Source organism: Salvelinus alpinus, chromosome 10, assembly GCF_045679555.1.
Source record: "Salvelinus alpinus chromosome 10, SLU_Salpinus.1, whole genome shotgun sequence".
Taxonomy (NCBI): Eukaryota; Metazoa; Chordata; class Actinopteri; order Salmoniformes; family Salmonidae; genus Salvelinus; species Salvelinus alpinus.
Window position 1 is genome coordinate 24,386,350 of NC_092095.1, and position 13,573 is coordinate 24,399,922.

The following is a 13,573-nucleotide window of genomic DNA, read 5'->3' on the forward strand; positions in this document are numbered from 1 at the left end:
ACCAAAACATTCAATGGCCCTTTTCTCAAAAGTGAGTTTACAAGTTTATCAACTTTCAAAGCACAATTACTTTCCCATTGTTCCTCGAAAATGCAGTGTATGATATACCATTTTGTAGCTCTGAGTCTCTACTTTTATCCAATGTAAAAAAAAACAATTAAAAATGTTGCTACATAAAACCGATTTGAGTCATATATTCTAACTCTGGTGTCTATTCTACTCTAACTCTGGTGTCTATTATAACTCTGGTGTCTATTCTATTGTAACTCTGGTGTAACGTGGGATATAGGCCACTATAGTTATAGAGATGTGTGCCAAAATTTGTTAAATTTCATGATTGCATGTAATTCAATTAGATTACATTGTCAATTGAATTGACCCCATAACATCGTTTTTATAGATTAGCACATACAGTATGCATCATATAGGCTATACAATCATATTATATGACATAGGCTACATTTAATTTAACTTTCTATCAATAAAACTGTTATAAAATCAAACACAGCTGCATTAGATTATTTTAATAACAGCACAGTAAGTAGCCTACACAAACTTGAAAATAGGTCATTTGGTGAAGGTGACTTGATAAGGAAAGGTCAACTGCTTAGTCTTTTAATATTTTCTTGGAGAATTATATTTACAGTAAGAAAGTATGTACATTTTATATATATATTAAAAATATATACATATATCGTGTTCCCTGCCACGATATTTCACACCTGTTCGATCACAATCTAATATTTCGTTTTGACTCTTCCAGTAGAGGGCTGTTCGAGAGCATGCGCACAACCGCAGCAAGAGAACATTATTCCTCCTGTCACCAGTGCCTGTCACAACATTGAGGGGCAAAACGACAGCCGTGTGGGTAAGGACTTCAACATTTCATATAACTGCACTTTGTTTTTAAAAGATGATCAAGCACACACTATAGGGGTGCTCCAATATGTGGGACGAAAACAATTCGAATAGCGTGTCGGGTTTTGCCATCGTGTTCAGATACGTTGAGATGACTATCCTCGCTCTAATCTCTCATGTTTTCTCCTGTTAAACTAGCGAACATATAAAATGCCCCTTCCCTCAACTACTGACCCACTAAATTAAGTAAAATAACTGTCTATGTATTCGTCAATTTGTTGCTGTAACGTTTTCCAAACATGTGACACGATAGTGTAGGCTAAACAATGCGCAGCAAGGCAGTCAAGCTAAGTGAAACTATAATTTTTCTCGGAAATGTTTCGTCTTAACCTTGCACGTTAGGATTTTGTGTAGGTAACAATGTGTCATCGTGATGAGTTACAACTGTCTTTGTGCGAGGAGACTAGTTACAATTGTAAAAAGTTATTAATGAAGCTTTGCTACGTTGTTTTTATTTCCTTGACTTCAGGGCTATCTTCTCATCCAGGTTGTTTTCTAGTTGGGTGGAGTGTCAGTTTTATATAGTTGTTTGGCCCTATTATTTAAATTACCTCTACATTTTGTTGAACAACATCTACATTTTCTGATTATTTGAACCAACCAGGTTTAAGGTTTGTCATGTTTTGTTTGTAAAACTTTGGGCCTAAATGTCAACTTGTCAAGTGTTTTTTCAATTACACTGTAACATCAACCGTTGTTTGTTTAATTCCTGCGATTTATCCAGAAAGTGCATGTAAAATAATATCTCATTCCCGAGATTAAGGTTAGTTTCCTTATTCTAACAATAATGATCTTCATTCAACCCAACTAATAATTGTCAACCCCTTATCCTATTCAAATGAAATGTTTTGATGCACACTTATAATTTCACCTGAAGAAAACGGAAGAAAAAATAGGTACATTGGGAATGATATACACCGGTTGAGTTAAGAATGATGTAAGCGCTTATTTCTTTAATGTTATGCATTAAAATGTTACCACAGGCAAACAAACAGTCACTAAAGTAACAAAATAAGAATATATAAGCCTGAAACATAGCAGTAGACACCCCGATTTATGTTTTGTTGCTTTTTCAAATATAGTTTTTCCTTTAGTTCTCTAGTCATTCAATTATTATTACTCACTAAAACACTACTCATTAGTGTTTTAAGGAATAGCCTCTGCATTATTCTGTTTGCTGTAATTTCTGAGAGAATAAACCCTTCCCACTGGGAACAGAAGTCAACTTCATTTCAATGAAATGACGTAGAAACAACTTTGATTCAACCAGTGTGTGCCCAGTGGGTTATGTCTAGTATATCCTATAGCATCACAACGTCATGCACTCGTCCACTTTTTATTCTATAGGCAGGCATTCCCATTCAATACTTCATCATTTACATTCACTTTGAAGGTGAGTGATTTTGTGTCTTGCTGAGTGATTGTCAGAAAGACACATCAAAGGATAGATCGTTGTGGTGTTTATTTTGATGTCAGTGTCGAGAAGGTGTTCATCTGCTTCCTGCTTTCCACACTGCTCTATTGCTGCCACACAACACTTCCTGTTATAGCACACACAGATTAAACATGAATAAATTGTTTTGGCTTGAGAATCCACGATTCAGCTAATGTGTATCCGTGGAAGAACTATTCAACAATAACAAGTCACATAAACTGTGACTTTTGTCTCTGGTGTGTTAGTAAATGTAAATCTTATGTGACAACATGTGGAACCGTATCCTAACTTACGTTGTGACTTCAAGATCTCTAGAGAATGTTGCACAGGCTTTGTGAAGTCATCCCTTAGTTTTTGCATTTTTCTTCTGCTGTCAAGCTAAGATGGTATGTCATATTACATTTATGATTAGATTAATGTTGTAGAACTGAAAAATGAACTGAAAAATGATATTTTTCTAATCTGTTGAAATGGTATTGAACTTGAACTTTGATGTGCACTTCTCATGTGATTTGAGTGAAGGGAACACTTTCTCCTTTCTGATGGGGAAATGCTTCTTGCTGATGGATCAAGGGCTTTTTTGGAGGCTGAGAGCACATTTTATTTACTTACATGGACACTTTATAACATAAATCAAGTATTTTCCTCTTTAAAGTTGTCTTGCAGGTTGTGTAGCCTACTGTCTGGGTAAGAGACATTTCTTACTGACTGTAAAGCATATAAACAATGCTATAACACTTGTAATGCAAGCCTAGGGTTTTTTTGTCATCTAATGTTGGACACTTTATAACATAAATCAAGTATTTTCCTCTTTAAAGTTGTCTTGCAGGTTGTGTAGCCTACTGTCTGGGTAAGAGACATTTCTTACTGACTGTAAAGCATATAAACAATGCTATAACACTTGTAATGCAAGCCTAGGGTTTTTTTGTCATCTAATGTTTCAGCTTGAATAATGTGTTAATGAGCATCCAGCCATTTGTTTTCTTGCATCATTTGCTCTCATAGCACTGTACAATACACACAGTTAAGTATTACAGAGGTTTCTGTCACGTAGACTATCCTGTTAACTTAAATACTTCAGTACTGCGGTATTGGCTTGGCTCTCTCCCTTCACAGAACATGTCAGTGACCGCCTCTGTTTAGGTTTATAGTTGTAGTTTTATTGTGTTTGTTAAAAACGATGTTGAATGGATGTAATTCTTTGTGTATGTCCATTTTTTGGGACATAGCACTAGTTGGCCATTGTTTTAGATTTCAATAGGAGGAAAGCCAATCACAGATCTGGGGCACACAGCCATTTTTGAGCAACGTGCTTGCAACCTCAATAGGGGAAAACACTGTTGATTTCAATTGTGCGTTTAGCCTCAATTATAGAAACCAGTCATTACTAGTAATGTGACTGAAGTGTATAATTTCAGTCAAATCCGTGCATTAAATATGTGATTATGCAACAGGTTGAGCAATATATGCTGTACGTATCTGCAAATGTTATTCACAACTGAAATAGAGAAGGCATTGCCCTAAAATAGAAAAAGTCTCTCTGGTTTTGGATTACACTCTTATCTTTCTTTGACAGGATTACTGAAAGAGAATGCACTGACTTTCCAAAGCAGTTGTAAATGTGCTTTCTGGTTATCTACCAATATACAAAACAATAATAGATGTTGTTAAGTCATTTCAATTGATCAAGACCAGTTTCTCAACTTAATCTCGCAACAGACATGCTGTAGACATGAAGTTTCTACTTTGCCATCCCATTCATCTCTTGCCTCAGGTCATGAAATCCTGATGATCTGAATTGTCATTGAAATCTGGTGATAAAATGTATATGATGCACAGTCATTTAATGGATTCTTCATTCATGGATACTATGTGTTATCAGATACTGGACCTATTCATTTTGATTTGAGATTGAATTGAGTAGCTTAGTCAGTGCCAAGGCTGGTCTGACATTCAAGTAAGTTAAATTATGTGGCCTTCATGTACAGAACAAAAGGGTGTCAGCATAATTATTTTGAACATACTTATGTATATGTCACTGAGAGAGACAAATGTGTGTCTTGAGTGTAGTTCTGCATCTATAATATTTATTCTCCTCATATATGCACTCTGATGTAGTCTATGATAACATGGTGACATTTGTTGCCATTGTATGCCAAGGACATTTAAGCCTAACTGCTCAATTTCATACTGTGCTTAGTGTGCTATAAGCTTATATCTTCATGGCATTGACAAAGCAGATTGTCTTGAAACAGCAGGTCTCCCGTTTCAATAGAATGTAAATGTGTGCCAGTTACATTTTTCTCACCAGCCTCAGAGACCGACTATTGATCAAGCCTACGTTGACTTTGAATCAGGAGCCATTTTATTGGAGTATATTGAGAGTGCCACCAGCATGCAGTCTGGAAGCATTGTTTAGATTAAGAACAAATCTCTTTTTTCCCTTTGCAACAGAATAAAACAGGACGTACCCTGTAGTCGTACCCTGTGGTCATCCAATCATTGTGTTTGTCACTTTTTGTCACAACTTGTCGGTGTGCTATTCATCACTCGCCAGGCATTTTCCATAGGTAGTTCCCAATCAAATCAAAACAAATTTGATCCCAGCTTGCTTGGTTTCTTTGAGCCAGTTTCTATGAAAAATCAAAACCCAGGGCACAATAACACTCCGTTGACTCGGTTTGTCTATGGCCTCCAGGCTCTCTCCTTTTGTTGTGTTGAAGCAAATGAGACGCGGGTATCTGCTAAGTCCAGGAAAATGTGCGAATTTGTGTAGCCTCATGCTGTGTAGACTCAGGAGGGAGTGGGTGGTCCCTATTCCCTGAGCATACCGCATACTAAAGCTCCAAAAACCCTTAGCCAAAGTGCCCTCATGCATTCCAGTGTTTGTACACTGTCGTAGACAAAAACAACTGTGCTTACAGAAAGTCCTCAAATAGAAACTAAGGATGAAGTGATTGGCTCCATAGGAGAAATGTGTTTTAAGCCTATAAAGCTAGTCTTTAAATGTATCTTTTGGCCTTCTTCTACAGCTTTAGAATTTTTTTCCTTGCATAGGATAAATAAAACTTTAGAAGCAATAGATACACAGCAAATTTGCAAGTGTTAAAATCTCGGTGTTAAGGTTAAAAGTGCTGTGAGTGTTATATCTGAGTGTTGATTCTAGTGGGATCGAAATTGACACCACTTGTGGTGAATAAATTAAGTGTTATTTGAATCACAGTGGAATCAACACTGCGTGGTGTTGTTACTCCACTGTGTTTAGTTCATTTTCGTTAATTCTCTGAGTGAAAAAGACCTAGGAGGGGCCTCTATCATTTTTCCCAGAATGCTTTGTTGCAGGTAGATTTTTAGAATAGTTTGTTTTTATATCTATGTTTCTGCATGCATGTTGTTTGATTAATTGATCTTATACAATTTCTAAACTAATCCAACCTGTAAGGGGTTGGACCTATTGCACCCGTTACTGAGATGGTTGTTCCAGTTTATATGCTTTAGGCAGTCTTGTTTGTCAAGTCCTTCACCATAGCAGTCATTCTGAATGCAGGTTGTGGGTGATTATAATATTCCAATTATTGCTGGATTCTGATAGGAATTACTAATCACTTCACAAACTAGCTTATTGTGACTTGCAGGTCTGATATGGCCCATGAGCCAAGATTTTCAGACCACAATGTTGAGGATAACTAGTTCATAATTAAAGACCTTATCAAATTTACAATATATGGTCATGAAGGGTTCACTTTAAATTGAAACATATTCACTTTAGCAGGTACTTGGACAGCTTCAGGATGAAGAGTTATTGAATGCAACAAGCATCTCTCTGTCACTAACAAACACAGTCATGGGTTGGTATCTCTCACATTGACTTGAAAGGCATGCTGGGAAATATTAAAATAAGGCTTTACAACCTGTGATGTTACAACACCCCCCAAAAATACTGTAACACTAAATCAAATAAAATCAAAGTTTATTGGTCACGTACACAGTTTATGTTTTGCCTGTTCAATACAATCCTAATTTAAGTCCGAATTTGCTACACTCATGGTGTTAAGGCCCAACACTCTAGGGGTGTTAGTTTGTGAACACTTTGAAAAGTGTTAGTTTAAATCTGTTTCGGTGGGTGACATATCATTTCTAAGAAAGTGCTACATTTAACACTGTGTGCTAAAATTCTGATCTCAAATTTGTTGTGTAGTAATTACATTTTGGAAAGGGAATAGATGATTCCCCAGCAGTAAATGTATGAAAAAGGGTTTGACGCCACCACATTGTGTCTAGTAGGATGATATGAATTCCCCTTTTTCTTTTCTATTTTCCAGACCGTATGCATTTACCAGGCTATATTTGACACTTGACAGCATTGATTAATAATACCTGTACATTTAATTCAGCCTGCATTCAAATGTGCCAGTGAACCGAGAATAAGCATTCCATAAGTGTTCTATAAGCGTTCTGTGAATCCCCAACTATCGGACGCAGGGTGTATTCTCAGATGACACAGGAGATAATTGGGGATCCACTTGCAGCAGGAGTCGCAACCCAAATAATTTAGGGAGACCAATTATAGATGTCTCAGAGATATTTTATCTGTATGGCAGCCTACCGCAGGGCCTCTGCCATCAGAGATTACAATTGGTCTTTCTTTTGTCCCACGGGCAGTTGAACAGTGATTTGTTTTGCTCCTCATTGTCAGCGCACATAGAGAGAGACTGAGCTAAGCTGCTCAACAGACAAAGGGAGAGTTTAACTGTAGGTTGAAAGGCTTGTACTGACTACAAACACCAAGCCTTAAAACTTTGAGAAAGGACCGATTCACTTCCCTCCTTTTGCCACGAATGCACTGAAAGCATCAGATAACCAGGAACATATTTTCCTCAATGTCCCTGCTGGTATCTTTCTCTTTTCCCTTTTCCATCCACTGAACACTTTTGTGGAGTCTCCATTATAATGTGAATTCTGTTTTTGTGCAGTGTTTATTGGATGCTCTTAGCGAGCTCTGTTATTGTGAACAAAAATAGACCAGCCTCTGTGTGTCAGATATTTCAGTTTCTTGTTATTCAGAAGTGACATAAAGGAGCCGGGTTTATGATGGATCTGTCTTGGACTGATTCATTGTGGAGGCATGAAAATGGCCACCACTTTCAGTTAGATTTTTCAATGTAACACGTAATGGCTCCCTTTACTGTAAATGCATGTAGTGGGCATATAAATACACCTATACATATCCTGCTGAGGTCTCTCTCTCTCTCTTTTTCTCCCTCACTCTTTTTTAAAATCCCGCTCGCTCTTTTTTTCCGCTCTATCTAGATCTCTCTATTTTTCTCTCACACCTCTCTTTCTGTCTGGAGAATGATGTATGATTGTATTGGCCGCTGGGCTGCCATTATCTTTATTAGATTTATGCATGTTTGTGTAACAGAGCTCATTTGTGACCAATGAACAATACCCAGGAGTAGTGCATCACGCCATCAAGGTAAATGGAATCTATTTTAGGTAGCGCCCATTAATAACCCCCCCCCCCCCCCCCCCCCCCGCTAGCATCAGGTCAAGGTGGCAACATCCATCCTATTATCTCTATGGAATTGGAGCCTGTTGATAACTTTATTAATTCCTGTCAGGTACACAGTTCATGCTGCATTACAAAGGCCTGTTGCTGTAGCTGGTCTCCTGGGGCTGGGGTGTAATTGTCTCTTTGGATAACAGCAGTGGAGATGGCTGGAAAATATAAATTGTGCTTAGCTTTTAGTGTTGTGGTGGGCTTAATAAGGCTATGTTGTTTACACGGTTGCGCAGTCGCCAACCACTTCACTGAAGGTCAAAGGACATGCTGTGGGCTGAAACCTCTGCTAAATGCCTCAAATGTAAACTCGATGTGCAATGCAATATTTACATGAAGAGCTAGCCCTACTGTTCTTAACATGCACACATGCAGTTTAGGATTCAGTTCTTTACTCCCACAAACCTGGTCTTCTCCGCTCTCTTCTGTACAGCACACACACATCAAACACCTCCTGGTGGCTTTTTCACTGTCAACTGAAACAATTAGATCAACGTAGTCCCGCAAGGGAGGGTTACGCCACGCAGCGCCACCCCATGCCCAGAGCCTTGGCAGCCACCCTCTCCCAGTTAATCAGAGAGGCTGCAGTCAGATCATCCACACTCACCTTCAGGCCTCCTCAAGTACTAGCTCCCTTCCCCCTCTCTCTGTCACACCTCCTGGAGACCTTCCCATCACTCCACCAATTAATAATAGGCCCTCCCTATCTAATATGGAAGGTTCTATTGACTGCCTGGGAATGCAGTGGCATTTAGAGGGAGAATATGGGAGCCATTCAATCAAATCCTCATTGCAGTATTATTTAAGCTGTAGTTTATAAACAAACCTTATTGATAACAAAAAAATATATATAAAATGAAATCTCTAGGTTGTTTTGGGGACACTGTTAATGTTAGATAGCAGAGGACTTTGCCTCACAAGTAGTTGTTTCTACTTTTTAGAATATGGCACGTTTACATGAATTGGTGTGTAAACAAAGTAAAATGCATTGCATTAATTGACTATTGCATGTTTGCCTATCATTTCCGAACCAATGTGTTTTTGTTGTTTTCAGTCTCTGGCTTCTAATAGATCTGTGAAGACATAGAATGTGATTGGAATGGAAGCTCGGAGAAGGAGTCCCTGATTGGCCGAAAGACTGGGCGGGTGCACATACCAAACGGTGAGTCACTTTGGAGGTTCACAGAACCGCTAGAGAGTTCACTTAACAGGGTACCAGTGGTCAATGGTCAGAATGATGATTTGAGTCCCTTTCAGGGTCATACACGGTTATCTTGTGGTTACAGTGCCTTCAGAAAGTATTCATACCCCTTGACTTATTCCACATGTTGTGTTACAGCCTGAATTCAAAATTGATTAAATATTTAAAAAAATCTCACCCACCTTACATTCAGTCCCAGATATACAGTGCATTCGGAAAGTATTCAGACCCATTGACTTTTTACACATTTTGTTACGGTACAGCCTTATTCTAAAATGGATTAAGTTGTTTTTTCCCCTAATCAAACTATACACAATACCCCATAATGACAAAGTGAAAACATGTATTTTTTTAAATCTTAAAACATTTATTGAAAATGAAATGCAGAAATAACAAATTTACGTAAGTATTCACATTCTTGAGTATTGACTCAAGGGTGTGAATACTTATGTAAATGTGGTATTTGTGAGCCTTTCTTGGTAAAAGGCTCTGCATGGTCATTCCGATGCAGAATTCAGGGCATTAATACTTCTTGCGCTTCGCTGAGCAGAGCTGTTATGAAGAAAGTTGTCATGGAAGTGAGTTTGTGTTTATACTGGACCAACTGTGAACCAATTATGTCAATGCAGCGCTATACGGAGCCCTCTGCATTGTTACAAAATTTGGGCAGCACACGGCGATGCGGTACAGAGCTCAATTTGGCCTTCTGCATGCCGCTGGAGGCTCCGCAATTGCGTCACACCCTCCATACAACGCTTCTGACCACATTTTCGTCTCAAGCATAAATTGGCTTTTAGTCTCTAAGAGCTTTGCGCACCTGGATTGTACAATATGTGCACATTTACATTTACAATATGTGCACATAAAAAAAAAAAAATGAAAGTGAGCGATTGTAATCTGAATAAAGGCCAAAATAATATTTGTAAAGGCCAAAACATTAATTTCTGTTTTTAGAGGGAGAGAAATGCTGGGCCAATTGTGCGCTGCCCATAAAGGCCCAAATATAGGCCTGCTAATAGCCATAATGGCGCTGTACAACGTGACCGTGTGTGTTTGAAAGAGTATTTTTATCATTATTTTATTAACTAAAGCAAAAAGATGCTGATGAAATACTGTATAGTATATGCTTTTACATTTGGACAATAAAGCATTTAAAGCATTTTGAAGATATAAGCTACCTGCATTTGTTTATTAGGCTACTGTGCAGTCTGACAAGTAAACATAGCCTACAGTACATACTGTAGTAAACATGGGAAAGTGCCAAATCCCTTACATTAGGGAGAGCAGGCCATGTTCAGACTTTCTCATGACCTCAAGTACTCATTAACTATTTTTCGGGTTGCATCAGTCATGGACAGAAACTTCTGAGACACCGTGTTAAGGATGAACACCCGGTTGTTCACTGGTAAGCCACATTTGCCTCGGGATCTATCCCAGTTGATATTCTGTGCCCACCCGTGGTATTTATCTTCGGTTACACACGGTAGCGTCCCACCTGGCCAACATCCGGTGAAATTGCAGAGCGTGAAATTCAAAAATACCAAATTCTAATATTTAACATTCTTGAAAATATATGTGTTATACATCAAAATAAAGCTAAACTTCTTGTTAATCCAGCCGCTGTGTCCGATTTCAAAAAGGCTTTACGGCGAAAGCAAACCATGCGATTATCTGAGGACAGCGCCCTGCATACAAACACATGAAAATCATATTTCAACCAGGCAGGTGCGCCACAAAAGTCAGAAATAGCGATATAATTAATGCCTTACCTTTGAAGATCATCTTCTGTTGGCACTCCAAAATGTCCCAGAAACATCACAAATGGTCCTTTAGTTCGATAATGTCCTTCTTTATGTCCCAAAAATGTCCATTTATTTGGCGAGTTTGATTCAGAAATACACCGGTTTCAACTCGCCCAACATGTCTACAAAGTATCTAATAAGTTACCTGTAAACTTGGTCCAAACATTTCAAACAATGTTCCTAATCCTAATCCAAACCCAGGTACCCTAAAACGTAAATAATCGATCAAATTTAATACGGAATAAACTGTTTCTAATACCGGATAAAAACAACGTGAAGCGCACTCCAGTTCATGTGCACCAAAACAGTAGAGCCCACCTGGAGTGATATTTACAATGAATAGGACTACTTCTTCATTTCTCAAAAGAAAAACATCGAACAATTTCTAAAGACTGTTGCCATCTAGTGGAAGCCATAGGAACTGCAACCAGGTTCCTAATAATAAGGGTATCCCATAGAAAACAATTGGAAAATCCTATGACCTCAAATTCCCCCCCCCCCCTGGATGGTTTGTCCTCGGGGTTTCGCCTGCCATATTAGTTCTGTTATACTCACAGACATTATTTGAACAATTTTAGAAATTTTAGAGTGTTTTCTATCCAAATCTACCAATTATATGCATATCCTAACTTCTGGGCCTGAGTAACAGGCAGTTTACTTTTGGGCACGCTTTTCATCCAGACAGCTGGAGAACTGCAAGGCAATCCCATTGTGCGCCACTCAGGAGCCATGAACAATAAAATAAAAAAAAGGGAAAGGAAAAAGGCCATTCTTGAACATGGGTTGAGACATTGTTACTAATTTGTAAATAAAGCCTGTTTGTTATTTAGAATTATTTATTTCTGTTTTTAGAGGGAGAAAAAACAAAAACCTACAATCATCTCATGGGTCTCCCAGTCGAGTGCGCACGGGTATTGAACTTTTTAAAATTTTAATTAGCAAACATTTTTGCTTTGCTATTATGGGGTATTGTGTGTAGATTGATGAGGGGGGGGGGGGGACTATTGAATCCATTTTAGAATAAGGCAGTAACTTAACAAAATGTGGAAAAAGTTGAGGGGTCTGATTAGTTTCCGAATGCACTGTATGTACTGTACATATAGGTAGGGGTAAAGTGACAAGCAGCAGTGCATGTGGTGAGTGTGAAGGTATGTGTGTGTCTGTTGGGTTGTCGGTGTAATGTAAGTGTAACCTGCTCTGTACCGGTACCTTTCTGCATTGTGTTCTGGTAAGGTGTAGATGGAAGATAAGGCTCTGGACACAATTCTGCCAGTTGTCTCTCTTTTAATGACTGCATGGAATGGATACAAATACAAGGCAAAAGTTAATGCTGCCATCTGGACTCCCATACAAGTATATTTGCCTCTCCTCATCATGCTCTGAGCACACCCAGGAGTAAAAGCATCAACAAGAAAATGCTCATTTCATTTTATAAATGTTGTACACTAATAATCTGCTAATAAGTGCTCAATATTTCTTAGAGAGTATACTATTGTACCATTATACCTGAGGCATACTAATGAACCAACAACACCATTTTTTTAAATGACCGGACAGGTAACAAAATGAATGACAGGTAACTAGGCACATTAAACATGAAATACAAAATCGTCACATTTCACAACATACCTGCATGGAATGGGTACAAATACAATGCAAAAGTTAATGCTGCCGTCTGGACTCCCATACAAGTATATTTGCCTGACAAAAGACAGTGCCGAATACCCGTAAGAAAATCATCAGAAAACTCATGCTGTCTGCACCTGAAAGAGACTCTCCCCTACAACAAAGCTAACAGTAGCTGGGCTAGCCTTGCAAAGTTGCACTCGAACATTATTCCCATTCACCTTTAATATATATTCCTATAAACAGTAATGCAACACTAAATCAGTGACGATATAACTTTTCCTTGTCATTTCTTGTGCATTTGTGAACATTTGCGAACATGTACATTCAAAAGACCAGAGCATACATAACACATACCTCTCCTGTTCACGCTCTGAGCAAACTGAGGAGAAAAAGCATGGCTCCCGTTGATGACATCACAGCATTAACACAATTTAGAATAAATACAATCAAATAATTCACTCTTGAAAGTAGTGTAATACATCTCAAAATAACTTTTAAAATAATACATTAAAATATATATGAGGGATTATCAGTGAAATACATAAAGTATATTTTACACCTGTTCCATAAGTATGTGGGAGTGTGTGGGTACAGTCCAGTGTGTGTGCATAGTCTGTGCAAGAGAGTTAGTGAAAAAAAGGGTCTATGCGGGTAGTCCGGGTAGCCATTTGATTAGCTATTTAGCAGTCTTGTGGCTTGGGGGTAAAAGCTGCGGTTCTAATCAAATTCTAATAAAAAATGAAACTGAAATGAAAAATGAATGAAAAATGAAAAAATATGCTGTCTTCAGTTACAGGCACCATAATTGTTTCCCATGGGCGTATAATACAGAAAAGGTAACTTAGTCTATGGATGGTTTTACGCACATCCAAACCTTTCACAGGAGCTTGATAAAGATCCAATATAAAGACAAAGGGGGAATGCCAACACCCATTTACTGCTCAGAAATGTAATGCTCTATAAACATCATGGAACCATCTTATAAGATCATACTGGCACTTCTCCAGAAACAACAGACGAAATTCCAT

At 38.3% G+C, this 13,573-nt stretch overlaps 1 protein-coding gene across 2 annotated transcripts in view; it reads left to right on the forward strand.

Annotated features, from left to right (window-relative positions):
• Positions 1 to 767: 767 nt before the first annotated feature.
• The window catches only part of LOC139531755 (lethal(3)malignant brain tumor-like protein 4), a 129,775-nt gene continuing 116,969 nt past the window's right edge, over positions 768 to 13,573 (forward strand). For both annotated transcript variants that reach the window (XM_071328534.1, XM_071328535.1), the window contains exons 1-2: positions 768 to 868; positions 8,968 to 9,075. The gene's annotated coding sequence lies outside the window, so the exon portion shown is untranslated. The remainder of the gene's footprint in view (positions 869 to 8,967; positions 9,076 to 13,573) is intronic.